A 27,669-nucleotide genomic window follows, 5' to 3' on the forward strand; every position below is an offset into this window, starting at 1 on the left:
TTTAAGCAGTAAGAGCAAACAGTTTATTTTCCTTTTGGGATAAAGGTTTTACATAAATAAATGAAGCTGATCATTGTAAACACCTGTCAATGGTTTGTCCCATCCATGTAACTGATACATCTGCAAGAGAGCTTGTTCTTTTGAAAACAGCAAACTTACTGACCAGATCACCAGATGGAAATAGAAGAAAGCCTAAAAAAAAAGAAAACGAATGTTGCTATCACATTGATAAGTATTGATAAGCTGCATAAAAATGCTTGCTTTTGGGTTTAATACTGCTTGAAATTCTAGGTGTTCACAGCTGTTCTGGTCAGTAGGCCCCCCCTCTATTTATTTTTAGTAAAATATACATAGAAAATGAAGCCAATGATGCTGGAATAATAAAGATAGTGGAAACTTCCAAAACTTTTAGGTACACAGGAACAGTATGGGGATTTCATTGACCAAGTAATTAAGAGATAATTCCTGGAGTTAACTCAACCCACCAATCTCTACCTCTAACTAAATTACCGCATTGAATGGACTAGTCCTTTAAATTAAAAAATAGAGGGTATGTTGTCCTTAAATACCCAGGCCATGGTGTCAAGTACAAGCTGTAAGTGTTAAGGAGATCTATTAAAAGTTAAATATTTCTAAATTTGTTTAAGCAATTGCTGAAGCTCTTGCATAATTTCAGCTCCGAGAAGGACAAGCAAAGGGTTTTCCAAGAAAGGGTGTTTTCTCTGGTGGTTTAAATTTTCTGAGAGTCACGCAAGGGAATCCCTATATTAAATAACAAATCACTGAAGACGAATCCCCTTCTTACCTTACAGAGGGGGTACAATCTTCATGGTAGTGACATGATCACTTGATGCTGAGCATATGATTACACACACGCCTCTAGCTCTACAGTTACATACACCGTACTTCATCTTGCAGAGCCACCTGCTTGTTTCAGTAATACTGTCCATGCATCAAATCTTGTCCACAAGACGGAGAAAGACAGCTGTACTAGGTGACTGGGTGATCAGCCTCCCTCTCTGCCCAGAACTTTCATTGCGAAGATGGCTAAATGCAGATCAGGAGAAATAAATTAATTGAGGGAATCCCTGAAATGAAATTGTTGTCCATAGAACCAGATATTAATGACAAACAGAAAAACATACAAAACAGAAATACCTTCAGATGTTTAGCAATTTAAATAATTTGTATTTATAGCCAAAACTTTGTGGAAAACTAGAAATTCAGGTAACAGCTTTTTAGAATGACTCAGATTTTTTTTTTCTTTTACGCTTCAACTGAAGTTCCACATTCAAACGCTTCACCTCTAAATTTATTTTTCCATTTTTTGCACACATTAAAAAATCAGCATTTTTGGCCTATAAATTACTTAAAGGGTAAAAAATAGTGAATTAAAAAAAAATAATATACAATTACAACACAAGTATTATTGTAATTGAATTTTACTAAAAATTACCTTTTCTTTTCAATCTGCAGCACTGTAGATTTCTGTAAATTAAATGCAATATGGCTACCTGCAGGTGTTCTGTACACAAAATGTGTACAGAACGCCTCACAGAAACATCATTAATGCTTGCATGATTGGCTCACTGATTTTCCCAGATGTCTGCACTAAGATATAAGTCAGATTTCAGACATCCCCTGCAGCAAAAAAATAATTTTTGGGGAGATACTCCCAATAGGGAACAATGTCTAAAGGGATGCAGACCCTGCAATTTTCCTCACTAGAGCCCTGCAGGTGCAGCAGCTGATTAATAATTATAAAAACACTCCCATTAGATTTAATTACCACAAGGACACAGACAAACACACAGGGATAAAAAAAAGGTTGGACTCTGAAACAAAGTTTGTTAAAATCCTTGCAATGTACATTGAACACCCAGAGGCAAATGTTTTTTTTCTTCTCAACAAAAAGGGAGTTACTCTTTAAAAACCCCAGAACATTATATAGAAGAATGGTTGCAGAGCAAAGAGCTTGGAAAAAGTGGGGCTCAGATGGCCAGACTTAGTGTAGTTTTGGACATCAACCAAGGAAGTGAAAGAGTCAAGAAAAATATTAATACTTCCCAATTCCACAATATAAAATAGCCAACATGTTTTGGGGAAAAGAAACCCTGTTCCTCAGCCGCTGACCACAGTGCATATCCACAGTTTTAAAAGGATAATCATAATGAATACAGATTCATAATACAGATCGCTCTGGCTTTATTTAAATCCTCTCAAATCTCCATTTACTTGTTGCAAGCCATTATGAAGTGGGTACTTGCTGCCCCCAAAATGCTTTGGCAGTTTTTGTCGACTGAACTATTAAAAGTTTTTTGGGCTCTTTCACTTCATGGTTTGGTGCCCATTTGTTTATGTTTACTAGAGATGAGCCGAACACCCCCCCCCCGGTTCAGTTCTCAGCAGAACATGCCTACACGCAAAAAATTTGTGCAAACATTGTTAAAGTCATGTGACGTCATGTGACATTAGAGGTGGGCGGGGTCACCCATTTACATCACCGGGTGGCCCCACCCTCAGCTATATAACAACTGTCATCACGAAAAGGCTGCAGTTAGAGGAGTTTTCCATTTTGTTTTTTTTCTTAGGAGCATTGTTGCTGAGATTGAAGATAGATGGACATCATGGGACCAAAGCACCCTCCCCATGTTGAGGGCATGTGGCCTGGTATGGTTCAGAAGGGTGCCCTCTCTCCCCCCCTTTTTCTGTGGCCTGCCAGGTTGCATGCTCTGATAAGAATCTGGTATGCATTTTGGGGGGGGGGGCTCGCTGTTTTTTTTTTTGGCGTGGAGTTCCCCTTAAAATCTATTACAGACCCGAAGGGCCTGGTGTGGACTAGGGGGGGAAACCAATGCCGTTTTTTTTCCTTAATTATTTTATAGGGTTCCCCTTAACCCCTTCAATGCACTATATTATATATTGTACACTGCACTATATACCCTGCATTGTATTATATATACTGCACTATTTACTCTGAACTTCAGTATATATACTATATGGACTGCACTATATGCTCTGCAGAAAAAATGGGCCTTAGGATTGATACATTGTTTTCAAATGTTAGTGATCAAAACTCCTTCATTTTTGAAGGACATTACGCAGGTCATTAACATCCTTCAAGCCTTGACTTGGAAGGATACGGAAGGATACTTATATTTTAACTACTGCTGATGTGTCATCTCTGTACACTATTATTTCTCATCAACATGAGGTTGGTGATTACTACCTACAAGGAGATGTCGCGCTGCATACTCCTAAACAGGAGTTTGTTCTCTCCACTGTTGGACTTCACGATGGGGCATAATTATTTTTGGTTTAGTGGACAGTATTTTTTCAGGGCAGGGGTGTGGCCATGGGTGTCAAGTTTGCACCCAGCATAGCCAATCTCTATATGGCCAAGTGGGAGGAGGATGTCATCTACAAGGAGTACCGACCCCAGCTTGTGCTTTGGAAAAGATACATAGATGACACCCTCTTCCCATGGGTTAGAGATTTTGACTCTCTGGATTGGTTTGTGCAACTCCTAAATGAAAATCATAGGCTGATTCTCCTGACACATGAAACAAGCAGAGAGGAAATCTATTTTTTGGATCTAAATATTAAGATTATGGAAGATCAAATCATGACATCCACTTTCTGTTAAGAAACAGATCATAATGGATTGATAGACTTTAAAAGTTGCCATCATCCTGCATGGCTCAGATCGGTACCTAAAGAGTCAATTCCATAGGTTGAAAAAGAATTGTACGAATAGAAGTGATTTTGTTAGGGAAGTTATGAATATGAATGTGAAGCAGAAGTTTCTAGATAGAGGTTATAAATAAAAAGACCTGGATGAGGCATTTCTCCTGGTAGATAATAAAAACCGAATAGATATGTTAAAAGCAAAACCAGTAGTACAAACTGGTGCCAAGAAGTTTAATCATTCATTCTTTACTGCCTACTCCACACAACATTTTCCCATCAATGTTATTTTGCATAAATATTGGGGCGAGGTACTTAAAAATGATAAGGTCCTGGGCCTTTGTTGCTGGAGACTCCTGCTGTGGTCTAGAGTGGTCCCCCCCGTTAAAGTTAAGCATAGCCCTAAATGCGGTGGAACAGTCCAATAACACCTGTTTTCTTCCAGGACCTTAAGGGTTATTATCCTTGTAAAAAATGTAAGGCTTGCAGATTGAACATGCAAATGCGTACAAAATTTGAATCTTTTCATGCTAGGCAGACTTCTAAGTTTTATCTTAATAAATCCTTTATAACATGCACCACACAAAATTTGGTATATCTAAATCCAATGTCTGTGTGGTCACCAATACATCGGACATACGGTATGCATGTTACAAACAAGGCTTAACAAGCATATCACAAACATTTACAAAGGGTTTCCCAACCATAGGGTTTCAAAACACTATGCACTATGTCACAATAAAAATCCAGGAGGGACATTATTCTTTGCTATTAAGTTTATTGCCAACCGGAGAGGGAACCACACTAAACATGAAATATCTAGACAGGAAGCCAGATGAATTTATTAGTTAAAAACCTATGTGCCTCAGGGATTGAATATAGAATGGGACGTAAATGTGTTTATAAATAATAGCTAACACATTTTTTTTAAAACTTACTAAATTTGAGTTTCCATTCTCAATTTAGGTATTTATGTACATATAATTAGTTTTTGTCTGTATTTGGATTATATATTTTGTTAGTTCCTGTAAACAGATTTTATATTCATTTATTTTTACGTATTGTATTTTTTATGGATCTTGTATGCTTTCTGCTAACCTACCACAAGATGGTGCTGTCCAATATAGATTTTTAAAGGCTATTTTTTTAGCAATAGTATGAATAAAACATTTGCTTTTATTGCATCATATTTGCTGCTGGCCATCTATGTGATTATAGATTGCCTTATTAATTGTTGTTTTTTTTTTTATTTCTCAAAAAATTATTTCTCAGAAGCAGGGCTTGTTTTTAAAAAATCTCAATGTCTGTGCAGTTCCTACGGAGTCTCAAGAACTGACTCTTAGGGACAGCTTTAAGCCATGATTGATGGTGGCAGCTATCAATAGGGATAGAGCTGTTTCTGTCTGTTGGCTTAAAACATTTTTGAAATTCCCATCTACCCGAATCAATCTTGATCTCCAAATCTAAAAAGTGTACACTAATGGAGCTCCACTCATATGTCAGGGAAATCCCTTGATCATTAGAGTTCAAGGTTGAAAAAAAGTCCCTCAGAGACTCAGAGTTGCCATCCCATGGGAGGAGGATGTCGTCTATGTACCTGGTCCATAAGACCAGGGAGGAACCACCCTCATAATTTTTTATTTTTTTTTAAAAGCCCTGGTTCTGAGAAATACATTTTTAGACAAGGGGTATGATCCAATGTCTGTGCAGTCACAGTATCAAGAAGTTTTAGAGACCTATAGGTGTTCTTTGTTCGAATGCCCCCCTAGAGAACGTGATAGCTCTTACAAATGGGCTGTCTTGACTTCATATTCAGTCCAACATAGAGATATTCAAGCCATTCTGAATAGACATTGGAATGTGCTGAGGACGGATAAGGTTTTACGTCCCCTGATACCCGAATGTGCAAAAAATATGTTCAGGGGTGTTCCCTCACTCCAAAGTAAAATAGCTCCAAATATAATTAATCCTCCCATTCATCCTGCCTTTTTTACTAATTTAAAGGGATATTAAACTGGTAAAAGATGTGGTGTATGCCGTCATAATTTAAAAGGAAAATCCAAAACCTTACAGTTTAGTTCAACGGTCACTAACCGTACATATCAGATAAAGGGATTCCATACATGTGCCTCCAGATATGTTGTTTATTTAATCACATGTCCGTGTGGGAAACAATATATTGGATGCACTGCCTGCAATTTCTCCATTAGAGTAGGAGAACACCTTGCTAAAATCAAGAGTGGTGATGTCAAGCACACAGTCCCAAGACACTACAGGGAATTCCATGATCGTAACCCTGAAGGTACTAGTTTCTTAGTGATCGATAGCTATACTCCAACATGGAGGGGAAGAGCCATGACGAGGGGTGTTTCACAACTTGAAACATATTGGATCTTTGAACTTCAATCTTATCAGCCATGGGGTTTGAATGTAGAATGGGACATAAATGCCTTTTTTATGTTTCAATATGTTTATTGAAGGTTTTCAATACAATACAAACAAAAGTCTCATCAATGCGGCTAAGTATTACATCTAGCACAATGCACAATTGAGTAATACACCGGTCATTTCTTAAAACACTCTGTCGGTGCCAACTCAGGTCCTATAGCCAAAGACACTGGATCACACATGACCCCACCTGCCGATGCTGTTACCTCTTATGTTTTATAGGTATCTAATTGTGCAACTAGCACCGCTAAATGAGAGATTTGAAGAAAAAAAAGAGCAGAAAAGAAGAGGGGAAAGACACAATAGTAGAAGGGGAGAGAGGAGTAGAGAATAGGAGAAGGTGGGGAAGGAAGAGAATTGGGGGAGAGCTGGGGGAGAGCTGTGGTCCTAGATCCTCGAGTCCTTACTACTATAATAGCATTAAGCAACGCGTGTCCTGGGATTGTTAGTTAGATAGACAATCCATGGGTCCCATATTCTGTGAAACATTCCCATCCTGTCTTGAGACAGCGCAGATAGCCGTTCGTTAAGCATTAACCATGACATTTTATGTTTGAGCTGGGCTATCAGTAATGCGGCAGACCTCCAGTTACGTGCTATGGTAATCTTAGCTGAAATAAATAGAAAAGTGAGGAGCCTCTGCTGATGCTTGGAGGCATCTACCGCTTTACCCCCCAAGAGGGCCAGCTTAGGTGATTTTTTCAGGTTCAGGCCCGTGATTGTATAGACAAGGTTATACACTCTAATCCAAAACCTTCTGACCTTCAGGCATGACCACCAAATATGGTAGGTGGTCCCCACCTGGCCGCAGCCCCTAAAACATTGGGACGTTGCTCCTGGTATAAAAGCGGACAATCTGGTTGGGACTATGTACCACCTTAACAAAACCTTGTAGTTTGCCTCTATCACCGATGTGTTGGTGAGTGAGCGATATGCCGTCTCAGAGAGTGTACACCAATCATCTAATTCAAAGGTTTCCTGAAGGTCCTGCTCCCATTGGATCATATAACTCAATTTCTTCGCTGCACCCCTTAGTATTGTATAGATGGCTGATAAATTGCCTCTTATTTTGTCATATTGTCTACTCAGCTGTTCCATGGGAGTCAGGGACCCCAGGTCTTCCCTACAGGCCACACTCTGCACATAATGGCGCAGTTGGGCATATCGAAACTTCTCAGAGGACGGCATATCAAATTTATCTATCAGAGCTCGTTCAGAAAGCATGCCCCTATGGTTGCATAAGTCAGCGATGCGCAGTAGCCCTTTATTTGTCCACCAACTAAATAGTTGAGGAGAGAGGCCCGGGGTGAACTCCTTAGGCCGCGTACACACGCGGGGACTGTTCGCTCAACTTTGTCCGCTGAACAGTGTTTCGGCGGACAGTCCGCTCGTGTGTGGGCTTTCAGCGGACAGTTTCAGCTGTCCAAACTGTCAAACTGTCCGCAAACTGTCCGCTGAAACTTGGTTTGAGCGGACAGTCCGCCCGTGTGTAGGCTTGTTCGTCAAACTAAGTCTCGCGCATGCTCAGAAAGAATTTACACGCCGAAGGTTGCATTGCAGTGTATAGGACGTTGTTTTCTAGTCCCGTCGTACGTGCCGTTCACGTCATCGCGCACGGTTTCAGCGGACTGTTCGTTCGTCGTGTGTGGGCAAGTCCGTCCATGCTAATTTTGAGCGGACTGTCCGCTGAAACTGTTTGACGGACAAAGTTGAGCGAACAGTCCCCGCGTGTGTACGCGGCCTTATTGTTCAATAATGGCGCTAGCGGATTGTGGGGTGACCTGAATTTATGTATTTTTGACAGTCTGTCCCATATAGCCAGAGCCAGTGACAGGGTGGGACACAATATCAGTGGTCATAAATGCCTTTTTGAATAAAGCCTAGTTTTTATAGTGGGTCTATCCATTTAATTGTGTAGGTAGATACCATTTGTTTTTGGTATTTTTTATTTATTCTTTATTTTTTGTTATCAATATGCCAAGCTCTTATATGCTCTCATTAATTTTATAATTAAATTTTTATATTTGTCATTTGCCTTTTAAATCCACATGCCATTTTTGTACAATTTAATTTTGTTAACCCACTTCATATTATATATTACATTTTTGCTTATTAATTGTAGCGGGAGTCTGCATAGGGGTCAGTTCCTTGCTTTTGCGAAGTTCTGTCAGTACGTTCCAATGGTTATTTATTACCAGTTTTACTGATTCCATACGTTTATAATTGTATGGGATACAGTGTGTGTTGCACAGCCTGCAAAAATTTTTAAATTCAAGTCCGTAATCTAGTATTTAAAGTGGTGTTGCCACCAAAAAATAAAAAATTGTTTAAAATTCTTAAAAAAAAATAAAAATTGGAAAATACATTTTTTTACTCACCTCTAAATACCTGTTGCTAGGGGGTCCCTCGTAGTCTGCCTTCTTCCTATCCTGGGCTGGTGACATCACTTTCCCTCGCGCCGCACAGTCATCTGGGACCTGTCACGTGTCCCAGGTGACTGTGCGGCGTATCACGGCGCCCTGCGCTGCTCGCGCATGCGCAGTGAAGCCACAGCTGGATGCCCACAGTACGAATGACCGCGCCGCGAGTGGAGCGGGGAACGAGGGGGGGCTTCGTTCCCCCGCATCGCTGGACCCTGGGACAGGTAAGTGTCCGATTATTAAAAGTCAGCAGCTGCAGTATTTGTAGCTGCTGACTTTTATTTTTTTTTATTTTTTTTAGGGGCACCCCACTTTAATTCCCCACATTTAGATTGGCCTGTCACACCGCTATAACTTTGTTGAGTGGTGTCTCCGGTCAACTGAATACTTCCGGATTTGGTGTGCAGTGTGAGCGAGGCTTGAGTAGCTCTGAGGTTTATCCGCTGGGTCACTTCTGGATTCATCCTTAGATCGAGGCTTGGATAGCATTGCGGCCCATCTGCTAAGCTTCCTATTGCTGACGTATATACGATGACACTTCTGGTTTGGGCACCATTTTGCGGTGGTCTGACATGACATACAATTTGTTTATGTTTCAGACTCTGAACATATTACTTACTTTTTAAGTTCCCTCTGTGATTTACTAAATATATTGGTTGCGGTTTTATAGACTCTACATCTATGAATGAGAAGCAAATAAGCAAATCTGGTTATAATCATATCGAGGCTGGAGTTATATACCAAAACGAGGCTTGAACCACAAGCCATGGGCACCATTTTGTGACACCGGAAGTCAGTTGGTAGAGAATTTGCGCAGTCAGGGAACTGGCCCTCATTATAGGAACCCCTCATACCTATAAATACGCAGTGGCCACAGTTAGCCAGCACCTCCAGATGATGCCTTATTAGGGCAAAAAGTATCGGGAAGGGCTGTGCTGATGTCACTGAGTTGCCAGATTTATTTATATGCCTTTTTTATGTCTTCTCATATGTGAGTACCCATTTTTAAGATTTACAATAAATGTTTTATTATAAACAGTATCACACTATGTGGCCCTATCTTTTCTCCTTTGGTATATACAATACTGGGAAGAACCACAGTGCATGCCAACCACTACACTTTGGTGGATTTCCACAGAGACAATTTAGTGACGAATCCTGTCCGTTTTTGATGCATACTGGAGTTTGGAGTTACTTCATATCTCCCCCGGTGTGATTACACCAATAAGCCTTTGAGACTCATTAGGCATATGCCTAGTTGGGTCCATTGTAAGCCTTTTTCCATATGGTGGTGGATATCTTCAGACAACTCACACTGCCCCTTAAAAAAAAATGTCAGCACTTTATGGACTTTACCACGCATCTATAGTTTGGTTCATTTTCACTATATGGACTTGATTATGCATTTATAGTAGTTACTATTGTATTTGATTTGCAATTTTTCACTTTATGCACTTCATGAAGTATGTATAATGATCATAGACACAAGTAATGTATTTAGTTACACTATCACTTTCACGTTTTTTCTAGGAGATTGAATATTTATTTTTATAATTTTATTGATTGAGAATTATTTATTCACCTTCAGTAGCACCGCACTTTACTACTTCGCAATTGTTTTAATATGTCACAGAATTTCTGTTGTGCTGGCAGCTAGTATTGATATTTTAGACAGCGCAGTTTTCTCTCTTTTTTATAATTCTCTCTGGATTAATGATCCCCAGAGCCTGGGGGGAGATGCCTTTTGAGAATTTGAGGTCCTGCAGGCTTCTCCCAGTCGCCAAGTACCACAACGTGGTGGCTAGCCTCTGCTCCAGAGTGATGGCTTGCTGCATGCAGGTATCCTGCCTGCTGTTATAAGGGGTCAGCAAAGCCAACAGACAGTGGAAAACGGGGTCTGTCATCCTGAGATGATTCCTGAAATCCTCAGGATTATTCTCCTGGATCTAACAAAGCAAAAGCATGTGCGAGAATTGGTCACGCTGGAGTAGCCAATTCTTGGTCCATGAACTCCTCCTCACCCTGTTCATGGACCGGGCTCGGGCCAAAGTATTAACCACAACACCAAGCCCCCACACAGCACGAACTCGAGAATGAGTACGTCCACGCACCATGGCTTCAAAACAGTCGGCTGGCCAGAACAAACTCACATAAACGCACTGAAGAACAGCAAGGCCCGTGAAGAGTGAGCTGAAGAACAGGAACGAGCGGACCAGAATGCCCTGATATACAGGTACAAGCTGATCAACACGCGCCGAAAACCAGATACAAACCCCACAAGCACAAACTGAACCGCAGTAAAACGATCGGCATAAGCTGGAGTCTGAAAAGCGCAAATCATCTCTAACCAAACTTCTACTAACACGAGATAAACACGCGATCAGCAGAAAGAGCCCAAAGGGTGGCGTACTGGGTCTTGGACTTCCTTTTTCTAGTCCCATCGTACGTGCTGTACGACACCGCGTTCTAAACGGGTGGACTTTTTGAGTGATCATGTATGGCCAAGTCCGTTCGTTCGGAGGTCCGTCGGGAACTCCGCTGAAAAGTCAATTGGGAAGATCGTCGGACTGAGGCCGCGTACACACGCGGGGACTGTTCGCTCAACTTTGTTCGTCAAACAGTTTCAGCGGACAGTCCGCTCAAAATTAGCATGGACGGACTTGGCCACACACGACGAACGAACAGTCCGCTGAAACCGTGCGCGATGACGTGAACGGCACGTACGACGGGACTAGAAAACTACGCCCTATACACTGCAATGCAAACTTCGGCGTGTAAATCCTTTCTGAGCATGCGTGGAACTTAGTTTGACGAACAAGCCTACACACGAGGGGACTGTTCGCTGAAACAAGGTTTCAGCGGACAGTTTTTCGGAAATTCCGAAAAACTTTGTTCAGCAGACTGTTCGCTGAAACTGTCCGCTGAAAGCCCACACACGAGTGGACTGTCCGCCGAAACACTGTTCAGCGGACAAAGTTGAGCGAACAGTCCCCGCGTGTGCACGCGGCCTTAGTCTGCCGGAAATATAGGCACCACGTTGGCCTTACACCAATCCAGTTGTACTGCTCCAGTCATTAACGAGTGCCTAAAAATGAGAAACAATCGATTTAAAATGTAAAGCTCAATTCTTTTAGGATCCATGGGTGTATGCCATCTGGTCCAGGTACTTTATCCACATTTATTCTGTCTGAATATTTCTGGACCGTATCAATTTTGAACCATTGTAGATCATTTGGGGCTGTGTCAATACCATCCCCATTATGGCCATGAGCTTCCCCATGCTCCTTTGTATACACAGAGCTGAAGAAAGTATTTAATAAATTTGCCTTTTCTTCGACCCCAGTCTGTTCTTTGTTTTGAAATTTTGCATCCCTGATTTCCTTTTTACATATTCTGCTATTTTCTTTGTAACATTAAAATATACATGTCTATACGCAAGTATTTTATTGATCATTATGCAGGAACTTTTCTCCCAGAAAACACCTGTGTAAACACCAGTAAAAAAAATTCAGCTGTGTGAATGAAGCTTTAAAGTGTTGTGCCACTGGCCAATGTGAACAGAGTGAGAGCTTCAATAATACAGGTATAGCATTCTAAAAAAAAAAAACAGTGGAGTGGTGGACACCTATTCTGAAGTGCCATTTATAAACATGCCCCCAGAATAGGGATGAGCCGAACACCCCCCGGTTCGGTTCGCACCAGAACATTCGAACGGACTGAAAATTCGGACGAACTTTAGAACCCTATTAAAGTCTATGGGACTCGAACATTCGAAATCAAAAGTGCTAATTTTAAAGGCTAATATGCAAGCTATGCAACAGACAAAACCAGTAATAAGGGGTATCTTCAGATGTATACTGTGCTGGAGGCACACAACACCCACTTTAACTCCTGCAGAGGCCTGTATTAGAGAACACCAGCAATAAGGGGTAGATACAGGTGTATACTGTGCTGTGCTGGAGGCACACAACACCCACTAACTCCTGCAGATGCCTGTATTAGAGAACACCAGCAATAAAGGGTAGATACAGGTGTATACTGCGCTGGAGGCACACAACACCCACTAACTCCTGCAGATGGCTGTATTAGAGAACAACAGCAATAAAGGGTAGATGCAGGTATATACTGTGCTGGAGGCACACAACACCCACTAACTCCTGCAGATGGCTGAGAAAAGAACACACTGCCCCTGCCTATCTAGCTCTTTCCCTGCACGCCAACACACTACACAAGGCCACCACGCTGGCGGCCTTATATAGAGTGGGGCGTGTACTAAACCCCCCTGAGCTATAATTGGCCACAGGCATCCTGTCTGTGGCCAAATATGGCTCTCCTCGCTGCCGGCGCTGTGATTGGCCAAGCATGCGGGGTCACAGTGCAAGCTTGGCCAATCATGAGCCAGCAATGCAATGCAACTCAATGTGGTTGACTTAATAAATCAAACACTAGCAGCGCTTTTACTGCATATTCAGAGAACTACCATTCCCCTGTTGTTCCCAACGTGCAGTCCAACTTGATTTGTTGCAATACTCCTATCTCAATGATCGCTAACAACCAATGTGCAAACTTAGAAAATGAGTAAAACACAGTCCAGCACAAAAAGGTCACAGAGTTCTTTCAAACAATCTGCGTGACAGCAGTATGCAAGATAGAAGTAATCATCCCGTGTCTATGGATGTAAGTGAAGTCGATCCTACACCTTCACCATTTTGCACCGCAATGTGTGTCCACACAGATGGCAGCTTACCAGAAGCAATCTGCTTTAGAGCCTATCTTTTTGTTTCCGCTGTGTGAGCTCCTCCTGTCTGCCCCTGTCTCCTCCGTTTATATTGTGCTGTCCTCGTTGTGCATAAGCATGTAAGAAATGCAAGGGATCTGATATGGTGGTATACCCTTTATTAACAGTAACCCTCTCCCCCCTTACAAATGCGCTTACTTATTGGTTAAAAGCATGTATAATGGTTGCCAGATATACAGATCGAGCATCTTACCGCCAGGCTGGTTTACTCGTACGTCACTGCCTGTCACTGGAGTCCCGGGTACTCGACTGCTGCTGCTCAACCTCACTACTCGTGTGGCCACGCAATGCAATGCGATAGTGTAGTGCATTGTGGGCCGTCCGTGCCACACGAATTTTGTGGTCCACAAAGTTCTGAATTCGCCGAACAGACGAACGGCCGATGTTCAAGTCCAACATGTGTTCGACTCGAACACCGAGCTCATCCCTACTCCAGAAGTAGCATTGCATCCATTAATGGCTGTGAACTCAGCTGTTCTCAGACAGGTCGGTTCATAGCCACTGTGCACAGAGCCAATCCAAGTGGTGTGGTGTTTACATCTGTGTGTCCTCCCCTTCCTCTTTCATTAGTTCCAAAATAATGGGGGCAGCAGCATCTGTAGTAGATAGTAATCCTTTACCTTCTCCCCTGTATAGCTCAGCTCCTTGCTGTCCCTATGTGACCTGTATAATAATCCCTTTCACCTCTCATCTTCAGTCTGACAGTGTATGTGACCTATACATTAACCCATTCACCTCCTCCTCCCTCTGTACATGATATTTAATGTATCTAGTGCACATTTACCATGCTCTAGGTTTTAACTCTGCCAATACCAGTATGTTTCCTCATTGCCAAAAAAATTGTGGCAAAAAATTAGATCACCTTGGAATGTCTATTTTCGAAAAAGGTGATCCTTGCCAGTTTTTTTTGGTATGTTTTATAACAGAAAGTAAGGTTAACTGTTTTTTGTTTTTTATTTTAGCATTTTTACCTTCAGTGAAATTAAAAAGAAAAAACCCAGTGGTTTTGCCAAAGGAAAGCTTGGTCTGTTTGAAAAAGTTAATATAAAAAAATGTATAAAACGAATTTGTGTACAGTGTTACATGATGGAGTATTTGTCACTAGGGATGGCCGAACGGTTCGCCCGGCGGACTTCTGTGTTTACTGTGTAAAAGAACTTTGACCTATGATGACACATCCATCATGGGGTACAGGACAGCCAATTGAGACATTACAGCACATGGACACTTGGACATTCCCCCTAACTTATAAATAGACCCGATCCGGTGGCCATTTTACATTCTTTCGTATGTCACTATAGGGAGAGGTTGCTGTGTGGAGCAGGGAGAGACTGCAGTGACCCAAATCGCTAGCTATTAGGTCCACAAAAGTTATTTTAAGGACTGCTATGGTATAGGTGTTAGGTGTAGTTCAGGATATAGGTTTGAGGCACTGCTATTCAAGTCATTGTTGCAGCAGCCTGTCTTTTGTCAGTGTAGAGAGAGGGACAGGACGCTGTGTGCAGCAGGGACAGTCAGTTTAATCATTAGCTGTTACTATTAGGTCCACAAAAGTCCTTCTCAGGACTGGTATGGTAAAGTAGTACAGGATATAGTTTTGAGTGGTATTCAAGTTATTGTTCCAGCAGCCTGTGTTTTGTCAGTTTAAATAGGGACAGGCAGGAAGCTGTGTGTGGCAGTGACGGACAGTCAGTTTAATCAGTAGCTGTTACTATTAGGTCCACAAAGGTTCTTTTCAGGACTGGTATGGTAATAGGCTTGTACACGTATAATATTCTTTCTTCCAAATATAGAAAGAATATTATACTTGACTGCTGCCCTTCTGCTGCAGTAGTCCTTTATGAGTATAGGGACTGAGGTACAGTCTGCTAATCACAACCTACTAGTTCCACAAAGGACTGGTATAGGTCCACAATATATAGGGTTGAGGTGCACTACTGCTGACTGCTGCCCCTTACTGCAGCAATCCTTTATCATTATAGGGACTGAGGTACAGTCTGCTAATCATTCACAACCTAATAGTTCCACAAAGGTCCTTATAAGGACTGGTAAGGTATAGGGTACTACAGTACATAGGGTTGAGTGAGGTACAGTCTACTATTCCTTAAAGACTGGTATAGGTCCACAATATATAGGGTTGAGGTGCACTACTGCTGACTGCTGCCCTATACTGCAGCAGTCCTTTATCAGTATAGGGACTGAGATACAGTCTGCTAATCATTCACAACCTACTAGTTCCACAAAGGTCCTTATAAGGACTGGTAAGGTATAGGGTACTACAGTACATAGGGTTGAGTGAGGTACAGTCTGCTATTCCTTAAGGACTGGTATAGGTCCACAATATATAGGGTTGAGGTGCACTACTGCTGACTGCTGCCCTATACTGCAGCAGTCCTTTATCAGTATAGGGACTGAGGTACAGTCTGCTAATCATTCTCAACCTACTAGTTCCACAAAGGTCCTTATAAGGACTGGTAAGGTATATGGTACTACAGTACATAGGGTTGAGTGAGGTACAGTCTGCTATTCCTTAAGGACTGGTATAGGTCCACAATATATAGGGTTGAGGTGCACTACTGCTGACTGCTACCCTATACTGCAGCAGTCCTTTATCAGTATAGGCACTGAGAGTTTTGTCACAGGGTCATTTAAAAAATGACAGGCAGAGGAAGAGGCAGGCCCTTCTGCAGGGGTGGTAGGGGTAGGGCAGGAGCAACAGGCTTGAGCCAAAGTGGGAAGTTTCAGAAGGTGCATTCAATTACTTTAACCACTTTCAGACCGGACCAATTTGCTGGTCAAAGACCAGACCACTTTTTGCGATTCGGCACTGCGTCGCTTTAACTGACAATTGCGCGGTCGTGCGACGTGGCTCCCAAACAAAATTAACGTCCTTTTTTTCCCACAAATAGAGATTTCTTTTGGTGGTATTTGATCACCCCTGCGGTTTTTATTTTTTGCGCTATAAACAAAAATAGAACGATAATTTTGAAAAAAACGCATTATTTTTTACTTTTTGTAATAATAAATATCCCCCAAAAATATATAAAAAAACATTTTTTTCCCTCAGTTTAGGCCGATACGTATTCTTCTACATATTTTTGGTAAAAAAAATCTCAATAAGCGATTATTGATTGGTTTGCGCAAAAGTTATAGCGTTTACAAAATAGGGATAGTTTTATAGCATTTTTATTAATAATTTTTTATTATTTTTTTTTTTACTAGTAATGGCGGCGATCTGCGATTTTTATTGTGACTGCGACATTGTGGGGGACCCATCGGACATTTTTGACACATTTTTGGGACCATTGTCATTTATACAGTAATCACTGCTATATAAATGCAGTGATTCCTGTGTAAATGACACTGGCAGTGAAAGGGTTAACCAGTGGGTGGCAGTGTAGGGGTTAAGTGTTCCTAGGGGTGTGTTACTAACTGTGGGGGGGTTGGGCTTTCATTTAGTGTACACTGATCTCTGCTCCAATCACATGGAGCAGAGATCAGCGTCACTAGTTGCTAGGCAGAATGGAAAAATGTTGTTTATACAGCATTTCCTCCATTCGGCCGCTCCGTGAGACGATCGCGGGGATGCCCGCGGCGATCGAGTCCGTGGGTCCCGCGACTGGACTCACGGGGGTCCCGACCAGCGCGGGAGTGCGCCGCCGGTGGCGCGCTCCCGATGGCATGGCGGCAACGAATATTGGACGTACCTGTACGCCAATATGCCTGCCCGTGCCATTCTGTCGACGTACATCGTCGTGCGCTGGTCGGGAAGTGGTTAAAGGACGCACCAGACTTGGTTGAGTGCCTCACTCAGCCTCACTCTTCTGCACCCTCCTCATCCTCTCGATCTGCACCCTCTTCTTCATTCTCTGCTATGTGCACCCCCAAAGACACTACCACCAACAACACCACCACCACCACATACCTTCCGCTTGAGTCACAGGAATTATTTTCCGATCCATATCAAGACATTTCTGATGCGCAGCCACTCTTGGCATTGGATCAGGAAGAGGAGGTAGCAAGAACCGCTACTCAGCAGTCTGATGACAGTACCCAGATCAGCCCAAGGAGGAGGTTGGTCCCCGGTGTTGCTGCCTACTCCGAGATCTCTACTTATAGCGGTGGGGAAGGTGACATTGATGATGACGTGTCTAGTGATGTCACGTGGGTGCCCACAAGAGAGGAAGAGGAGGGGAGTTCAGAGGGAGATATGGACCAGCAGATAGGGAGGAGAAGCAGGAATAACTTACATTGCACAGGAGGGACAAAGCAGACTGCTAAGGTATCAGGAGCGAGGCATCATCCATGTACAGTCACATCTGGCGCTCCCAGGACGCCGGCACATGGCTCCGCAGTGTGGGCTTTTTTTAACGTGTCCGCTGCTGACAATAGTGTTGCCATCTGCAATCTTTGCAGTCAACGCATTAGTGGCGGTAAGCCCAACACTCACCTAGGGACGACTGCCTTAAGAAGGCACATCAGCAGCCATCACCGAGCCCAGTGGGAGCAACGGAACACACAAAGCCACACTCCAGGCTCTCACCGTCCAGCCTGGTCTTCTACTTCTCCTTCTCCTCTCTCCTCACAAGTGTCCTCCACTCCACCTTCCATCACGCCAAGCTCACGTTTTTCTGCAAAAAGGCAGGTCTTGCCCAACGGTTGACGGCTGGCTTGTCAGAACTGATAGCCCGCCAACTATTGCCATATAAACTGGTGGACTCGGAGGCCTTTCGAAAATTTGTGGCCACTGGAACACCACAATGGAAGGTCCCATGAAGGAAGTATTTCTCAGAGAAGGGCATCCCAGAGCTATATGGGCATGTTCAGCGGCAAGTGAATGTATCTCTGGCACACAGTGTCAGTGCCAAGATACATCTGACCACAGACACGTGGTCTAGCAAACACGGGCAGGGAAGGTATATCACTTTTACTGCCACACTGGCCCAGCACTCCTTTCAGCTTTGCGTTCACAGGCAGATCAGTGGCTAACAACGCTCAATTTGACAGTTGGTAAAGTGGTGTGTGACAACGGTGCCAATCTGCTTAGCGCATTGAAACAGGGCAAAATGACGCACGTGCCATGCATGGCACACGTCTTAAACTTGGTCGTGCAGCGATTCGTTGTCAAATACCCTGGGGTCCAGGACATCTTGCGTCAGGCAAAGAAAATCTCGGCCCATTTCAGAAGATCTTACACGGCCATGGCTCGCCTTGCTGACATTCAGCGGCGACACAATCTGTCGGTCAGTTGTCTTATTTGCGATTGCCCGATGCGATGGAACTCAACCTTCTATATGCTTGATAGGCTGCTCCAGCAGAAACATGCAGTTAACGTCTACCTGTACGAACTCTGTGGCAGAACAGGTTCTGGAGAGCTGGGTTTTTTTTCAACACGCCAGTGGCTGCTCATGCGTGATGCATGCAGACTTCTGCGGCCATTTGAGGAGATCACCAAACTGGTCAATCGCAGCCATGGCGCCATCAGTGACATGGTACCTTATGCCTTCTTTATGGAGCGTGCATTGCGTCGTGTCATTGATCAAGCTGTGGAGGAGCAGGAGCGGGAAGATGAGGAAGTCGCAATGCTGGATGAATTCCCAGGGGGGGCTACTCTATCTGAGACAAGTGAAAAACAGAAGTCTGAAGAGGAGTCAGAGGAGGATGGTGCCGGGGCGGATGAGGAGGAGCAAGAAGAGCATGCTTTAAACATTTCTGGGATCCCTGTTGTTGTGCGTGGATGGGGAGAGGAGAATGAAGAGGACGACATTATCCTGGATGATGAGCAGGAGCCAGGCCACCACACCGCTTCCAGTTTAGTGCAAATGGGGGCCTTCATGCTCCAGTGTTTTAATAGGGACCCCGGTATAAAAAGCATAAGGGTCAAGGACCAGTACTGGGTGGCAACGTACTTAGACCCCCGGTACAAACACAAAATGGCGGAAATGTTACCGCCGTCACAGAGGGCTGTCAGAATGGAGCACTTCCAGGCCTTGCTTCGAGAAATGCTGCATTCTACTTTTGCGTGCGCTGGCAGAGGAGCAATTCCCACTCCCAGAGAAGGATTTGCGGGTACCAATCCAACAGCGCCTGCAAGAAGAGGCCGGTTTGAAGATGTGTTGGTAACTTCTGATATGAGGTCATTCTTTCAGCCGACCCATCGACAGGTGTCATCCGGATCCAGCATCAGGGAATGTCTAGACCGTCAGGTGTCCGACTACATCGGGTTAACGGCCGATGTGGACGCTCTGAGGAGTGATGAACCCCTGGACTACTGGGTGGGCAGGCTTTGGTCAGAGCTTGCCCAATTTGCAAACGAACTGTTGGCTTGCCCCTTGTCCAGTGTCCTGTCCGAAAGGACATTCAGCGCAGCAGGGGGGATCGTGACCGATAAGCGTACTCGCCTAGCTCACGACAGTGTTAACTACCTCACATTTCTAAAAATGAATGAGGCATGGATCTCGGAGGAATTCAACACAAGTGACCAGTAGACCATGTATATGTCTAGAAACAATTTTTTTAATCAAGCACACAGACCTTCTTTCTTCATTTGGCTCACTTCCTTGTACAAAAAAAGCACACTGTACTATATGCCCGTTCCCTCCTGTTTGAAGAGGTTGAGCGGTGTCATATTTCTACTGGGGCTGCTTATTATGAGGGGCTCCCACCATCCCTGTGCTGTGCTGACTTCCTCCTGGGGCTGCTTATTATGAGGGGCTCCCACCATCCCTGTGCTGTGCTGACTTCCTCCTGGGGCTGTACCTCTGCTGTGCATATTATGAGGGGCTCCCACCATCCCTGTGCTATGCTCATTATGAGGGGCTCCCACCATCCCTGTGCTATGCTCATTATGAGGGGCTCCCACCATCCCTGTGCTGTGCTGACTTCCTCCTGGGGCTGCTTATTATGAGGGGCTCCCACCATCCCTGTGCTATGCTGACATCCTCCTGGGGCTGCTTATTATGAGAGGCTCCCACCATCCCTGTGCTGTGCTGACTTCCTCCTGGGGCTGTACCTCTGCTGTGCATATTATGAGGGGCTCCCACCATCCCTGTGCTATGCTCATTATGAGGGGCTCCCACCATCCCTGTGCTATGCTGACTTCCTCCTGAGGCTGCTTACGGTGCAGGTGTCAGTGCTGTACATCACAGTGCTGGTGTCAGTGCTGTATATCACGGTGCTGGTGTCAGTGCTTTATGTCACGCTGCTGATGTTAGTGCTCTCTATCACGATGCTGGTGTCAGATCACTCTATCACGGTGCAGGTGTCATTGCTGTATGTCACACTGCTGATGTCAGTGCTCTCTATCACGGTGCTGGTGTCAGATCACTCTATCACGGTGCAGGTGTCATTGCTGTATGTCACGCTGCTGATGTTAGTGCTCTCTATCACGGTGCTGGTGTCAGATCACTCTATCACGGTGCAGGTGTCATTGCTGTATGTCACGCTGCTGATGTCAGTGCTGTATATCACGGTGCTGGTGTCAGTGCTGTATATCACGGTGCTGGTGTCAGTGCTTTATGTCACACTGCTGATGTCAGTGCTCTCTATCACGGTGCTGGTGTCAGATCACTCTATCACGGTGCAGGTGTCATTGCTGTATGTCACACTGCTGATGTCAGTGCTCTCTATCACGGTGCTGGTGTCAGATCACTCTATCAGGGTGCAGGTGTCATTGCTGTATGTCACGCTGCTGATGTTAGTGCTCTCTATCACGGTGCTGGTGTCAGATCACTCTATCACGGTGCAGGTGTCATTGCTGTATGTCACGCTGCTGATGTCAGTGCTGTATATCACGGTGCTGGTGTCAGGGCTGTATATCACGGTGCTGGTGTCAGTGCTTTATGTCACGCTGCTGATGTCAGTGCTCTCTATCACGGTGCTGGTGTCAGATCACTCTATCACGGTGCAGGTGTCAGTGTTGTATGTCACGCTGCTGATGTCAGTGCTCTCTATCACGGTGCTGGTGTCAGATCACTCTATCACGGTGCAGGTGTCATTGCTGTATGTCACGCTGCTGATGTCAGTGCTCTCTATCACGGTGCTGGTGTCAGATCACTCTATCACAGTGCAGGTGTCATTGCTGTATGTCACGCTGCTGATGTCAGTGCTGTATATCACGGTGCTGGTGTCAGTGCTGTATATCACGGTGCTGGTGTCAGTGCTTTATGTCACACTGCTGATGTCAGTGCTCTCTATCACGGTGCTGGTGTCAGATCACTCTATCACGGTGCTGGTGTCAGTGCTGTATGTCACGCTGCTGATGTCAGTGCTCTCTATCACGGTGCTGGTGTCAGATCACTCTATCACGGTGCAGGTGTCATTGCTTTATGTCACACTGCTGATGTCAGTGCTCTCTATCACGGTGCTGGTGTCAGATCACTCTATCACGGTGCAGGTGTCATTGCTGTATGTCACGCTGCTGGTGATCATCTCCTGCACCCTCTTTTTTGCCTACCGTGACCTTCCCTCTCCTCCATTGCCTTCATGCGCTCCACAGTCCTGAATTGTCACAATTTCACATATAAAAAAAGAATGCTTGTAGTTGTCGATTCCAGATTCACCTCATACATGTGTTATGTCATTGGCCATGTGGTGGGACTATGTTTGCACAGCTAGTAATTATTTTGTGGCTGAAAATTTGACATGTAGGTTTGCAAAGTTCACCTCCCATTGAAGTCAATGGGGCCCACCGCAAACGTTACAGTTCGCGAACTATCGGCCGCATTCGCGAAACGTCCCGTCGGAAGTTCGTCCATCACTATTTGTCACTCGAAATGTTACAGCGCTATAAACTAAAAAATTACCTGATAATGAAGGGGTAATCTCAGGCTGTAGTTACTAACACTCTGCAGGCCAGCAGAGTTAACATTTGGGAAGTAAAAGCTTGAAAAATCATTGAATATTGAAACTGATATTCATCTATATTATCATTAATGACTTATCTCAGTTACATTTACTAAGTTTTAGAGACGATTTAAAGTATTTGCACCAACAGTTCATAAAAAAGTTCAGAAAATGAATAATTTGAGAATTGGTGCTATAAATATTCTGTAGTATAACAATAATAATAAAAAATTTAGGGTAGTCAAGAATGTTAGCAATTCCTGAACCAGACTGATCACATCTGGTGCTCGACCTTTTCCTGTACCAACTCTATGTCTGTGTGAGCTACGCATATATCCCAACTGTAGCTGAGCCAGGACTGTGCAATCTCATCATACTGGCATATGTACAAAAAAGTCTTTCATCTGTGGACTTCAATGGAGGATGTTGGCAGATTATTATATGAGTGTTAGCACGTGAATACTCTTCATGAGCGCTCAATGGTACAGTACCACAATTCTATTATTTTTTTGTATATATCAAATAAAAGTCATATGAACAAAATTAGGGAGGTCTGACAGGGAGGGAAAGGAACCGAAGGTGCTACATTAATTTTTATTGCAAAAATTAACAAGTTAGTTTTGGGTTTATAGATTTCGCTAGGAGATTTCATACTTGACAATGTGATAAGACCAGTAAAATGAATACATAATGCATTCTATCAAAAGATATAAAAAGCCTACAGAACCCCTAACTGTGAACAGGTAATTAACCCTTAAACAAAAGAGTTAACCTAACCATTAACACAAGCCTAATCTCCAAACCTAACAGTAAACCTTAATTCTAACTCCTAACATCAAACTTTAAGAAGAACTCAACCTTAAGGAAAAAAAATCTGCATCCTACAGTTGTCTGCTTAAAATTTACACCAACAGCTCTTCTGCGATTGATGTGGATTTGACTGCAGCGGAGGGTGTTTTTTATATTCTTACTGTATATAATTTTTGCACTCCAGGGTGGATGATCTACACTGGGTACTGTCACTGTGGTAAGGTGGAATATAGGCTCTCTATGTTCCATCACACGGCACTGCATAAAGGCCAAAACTTTCAGAGTGATTTCCTCCCAAGAGAGGTGTAGTCCTGGCCTGGCAGAGTGGGATTATGTTTTTAGGTAAGTAAAGACTGAACACCAATGCTGGGGGTGGGGATGGGGGGGTTGTACTGCCTGCTAATGACCACTAATGCTGAGGAGGGTCACTTTTACTGTTTGCCACTGATCACCAATGCTGGGGGTTTGGGTTCTTTTACTGCTTGCCACTGACCACCAGTGCTGGGGGGTTTTGTTTTACTGCCTGCTGTGTGCACCAGGCTGCCCAGATTAGAGGAAAAATGTCTTGCTGCTCTTTTCCCTGGTGTGTGTGCGTGGGCTTTCGCTGGGGTCCAGTCTCCCTGGTCCATTGTGGAACACCAACTCATTGGAAGAAACTGGCAACATGGACTTCTCTACCAGAGCACCAAATTTTTACTTTCCCCTAAGAGACTTCTGTGCAGGTAACCTGGGGCAGATTAAGCTTAGTTAGGGAAAAACACATTGCTGCATGTTGTACATGTTCTACCAAGCATTTAAAAAATAGTTTACTCTGCTTAAAAGCTGGTCTGAATTTACTCAAGGGGTGCGCGTGAGGTCCTGACATATTATTCCGGAGAACCAGGGTTTGGACTAATACATTGGAGTCTGTGAAACATCACTAAAACAAAGGTTAACTTGCAATCAAGGTGCTACAAGTAACCAGAAGGAAGAACATCAGCCAGTCATTGGTGTTGTACCTAAATAGGGGACAGGTTTTCTGGTAGAGAGATGGTTCGGCATTTAGCTCCCTTCCTAGTTGTTTGCCTCCGTGAGCGAACTAGCATAACAGAGACCTAATACCCGGTCTCCTTGGTACAAAACAAAAAGAGTTAATTGGATTACGCATGGGTCCACGCTATGTGCTCGTCGGGAACTCATTCTGTTACTGGGAGTGAGGTAACAGATGTACACTGACTGGTGGAGTGGACATAGGCTCTGCATGTCCCTCCTAATGCAACACATACATCTGTTCAAGTGTGTGGGACAAGGGACAATAATCTTTGGAAGAACTCTGCATATAACATTACACACATGTGACTCATCTCTGAGTTGAGGGACTGCCTTAATGTTTGACTTTTCACATGACCGTGGCCCTCGCCTGGTCCCAGGGCAAGGAGTTATCCCTGTGCTGGGACAAGTGACCCAGTTGTTTGCCTGGCATATCCTAAAGAACCCACCATATGGTAGGTCTCCTGTGTAACCCCCCACTTGGCGCCCAATGAATTAATAGGGAACATATGGAGGAGGTGTCATCCGCCTACTGTAACACGCATCCAATGGTCAATAATGCTGGTTAATAGAATTACTACCACTGGCACCACTGATGACACCACTGATGGGGCTTTTAATCCTTTAACCCTTTCTTTTCAGTGTACCCTTGTGGGCTGGCTATAAATGCAGCAGAGATTTAAGGGAACAGGCAACACAACTTCTCCTTTAAGCGTCTTTATACATACAAGTAATCAGCAATTACAACAATGTGTTATTCTGTCTCTAAGGGCCAGTTCACACTTGTGCGATGCGAGAACCCTGCGAATCCACTGCGGGTTCCCGCATCGCACCCAACACACACGGCAGTTCACACTACCATATGCCAACTGCTGGGGAGTGTCATTACATGTTAACGTTACCCTCATTTCAGCTCGTTTATTGCACTGCGAACTGACAGTTTAGACATGAATCGGATCACATATGTGTGAACACACATGCGATCCGATTCTGGTCCGGACAGAAAAAAGGGTCCTGTGCGTGTTTGGACTGAATGCAGTGCAATATCAGCCATACTATCTGTATGAGCCCTGATGCACAAGGGTTCATTGTATATCATTATATATGATTTTTAATTCCTGAATGCTTCATTCATGTCATGTATTTTTTCAATGAACATTGTTATTTTTTCATATTATATTATTGTTGGTTATTTTTTCATAATTCGCTATTGTTTCTTATGCCTATAAAGTCTGACCTAGGGATACCTATCAAGTATCCCTTTCCTTTTTACGAATGTGGTTATGTGAGTGCTTTTTCTGTTATATATAATGCCAAGCCAAGGACCCAGCAGAGAAGCAGGGTGACGCTTAAGGAAGATACTGAGTGCTAACAGTGGAAGAGCTCAGGGGATCCAGTGGCTATTGGTACTGAAGTCTAGTGAAAGACTGGAAGTTTGTTGAGCGAAGATCCACAGTGAGTGATTGTGGAGTAAACAGAGAACTGTTTGTGTTGCCAATAGTTGAATATACTACCCTTAGTAACTACTACAAGACTGTTGCCATAGGAGGCAGCAGTCCTACCTACCTACCTATACAGAAGTGGTGTCCAGCTGAAGGCCTTCACCTGTATAGCTGTCTTCCTATAGAAGTCTCGGAGTCTGCTAATTATCATTGCATCTTCTTAAGGGTGTCCTGGCCCTAACCCTCTCTCCCACAGTTCTATTCAAGAAAAATAAAGCCCACCATTTCATCTTGCATTACACCCACCATGCCTTGCAATCCACTCTACACAGATGTCAGCTGTTCCTGACTCTGGAGGTCACTGCAAGGCCTTTGGAGGTCTCGGACATTGCTACATGTGCGTCTCCTTCTTCTCTCCTCCTGGATGCACCCGAACCCTGGCCCATGGTCACCCCCCCAGACTTAAAAGTTCCTTGTGGGCCCCGGCAGCCTCCACATTCTCTCACTCCAGCTCTTCCACCCAACAACTCCCCCCAGCTGGGCTGACCCTGAGTATTTAAGGAGGCCTGCCCCCTGCCAATACAAATTTGGGGATTGGTCAAGGCTCCTTAGAACACCCCAGGCAGCTCCACCTCTGCTCTCCTCCTCTCTTTCTAGCACATTCTAGAAAGAAGAGGGAGGTGTCAGTGATGCTACCTGTGAGTGACCTAGCCCTGTCCTGAACCACTCCCAGCCCAGAATGCACTCTAGCACCTACCTAACTAGAGGGGGCTACACTACCCCCCCCCCCCCCCACCACCACCACCACCACCACAACCACCAAAGTCCAGCCAGTCCCTTGGCTGGGGAGTTTAGAAAAAAATGGCTCCTGTGCCCAGGAGCAAATGTATCCCATAAAATAAATTGGAAGGGGAAGAAGGGATAAGAGACATGTATACAAAAAAAATGATGTATCAAAAATATATATAGTCTTCTCTTTGGCATTTACAGTATGTACATTGTGTTGCTAAATAGTCCCTATAGCTACAAACATTTTCACACATGCATAGGACCAGAGCATCTCCCCCTCAGGAGAAATCCGTTGCTCCAGCTGGAGATAGATAGACAGCTGTCCCATCCTGAATTGTCCTTCAAACAGACAAAACATCCTAACCTACCTGTACACTTTACAAAGTTTCTGTCAGAAGGGGGTTATAAATCCTGCTGACACAAACAATACCAGATTAAATCTAAGAAAAAATCTAACAGTATGTGGCCAGCTTTTAGATTTTAAACCATAAGGCCGCGTACACACGGGCGGACTGTTCGCCCAACTTTGTCCGCTGAACAGTGTTTCAGCGGACAGTCCGCTCGTGTGTGGGCTTCAGCGGACAGTTTCAGCGGACAGTCTGATGAACAACGTTTTTCGGAATTTCCGTAAGACTGTCCGCTGAAACTTGGTTTGAGCGGACAGTCCGCTCGTGTGTAGGCTTGTTCGATAAACTAAGTCTCGCGCATGCTCAGAAAGAATTTACACGGCGAAGGTTGCATTGCAGTGTATTGGACTTCGAATTTCTCGTCCCGTCGTACGTCCCGTCGTACGTGCCGTTCAGCGGACTGTTCGTTCGTCGTGTGTGGTCAAGTCCGTTCATGCTACTTTTGAACGGACTGTTTGTCAAACTGTTTGACAAACCTAGTTGGGCGGACAGTCCGCCCGTGTGTACGCGGCCTAAGGGGTTGTTTAGAAAACATGTATACACACTTAACAAGTACTAAGAAATGTATTTGATAAGGTATAAGATAAAGCAGCACAACCACTAAAAGGATACATGCTAAGCACTGTTTTTTCTTTTTTTCTTATAAAGGTTTGCCGACTTCAGTACAGTCCTATAGCATACAGTATATGAGAACACAGAACACAAGAGATCTATTACTCATTTCTTGTTTGGAGACACTGAGCTGTGCCTGGCTCCGGCCTCCCTCCCTGGGCTCCAGTGGAAAGGGGTGACAGGTGTATGCAGAGTAACCATGGGCTAGGTTACCAGTCCTACCGTAAACAAGTCCCGTCTCCAGGCTCAGCCCCTTCTAAATATAACAGCCTGGTAAATTCTCACCCTTGGGACAGGCCCAAAAGAGGCAGGGAGAGTGAGGATGAAAGGGGAGAAGGTGAAATTTTAAGTTTATTACAAGTGTGTTAAGAGTAAACAGACAG

General features: G+C 44.1%; 1 long non-coding RNA gene across 1 annotated transcript; it reads right to left on the reverse strand.

The window, feature by feature from the left end:
- LOC143933224 (uncharacterized) lies at window positions 1-27,502 on the reverse strand. Its single transcript, XR_013263059.1, has 3 exons — window positions 27,392-27,502; window positions 806-1,047; window positions 1-192 (listed from the first exon to the last, which is right to left on the reverse strand). It is a non-coding gene; the product is annotated as an uncharacterized LOC143933224 (long non-coding RNA).
- Window positions 27,503-27,669: the final 167 nt, after the last annotated feature.

The sequence above is a fragment of the Lithobates pipiens genome, unplaced genomic scaffold (assembly GCF_037356315.1).
Source record: "Lithobates pipiens isolate NorthernLeopardFrog02 unplaced genomic scaffold, aLitPip1_a1.2 Scaffold_27, whole genome shotgun sequence".
NCBI classification, from domain to species: domain Eukaryota; kingdom Metazoa; phylum Chordata; class Amphibia; order Anura; family Ranidae; genus Lithobates; species Lithobates pipiens.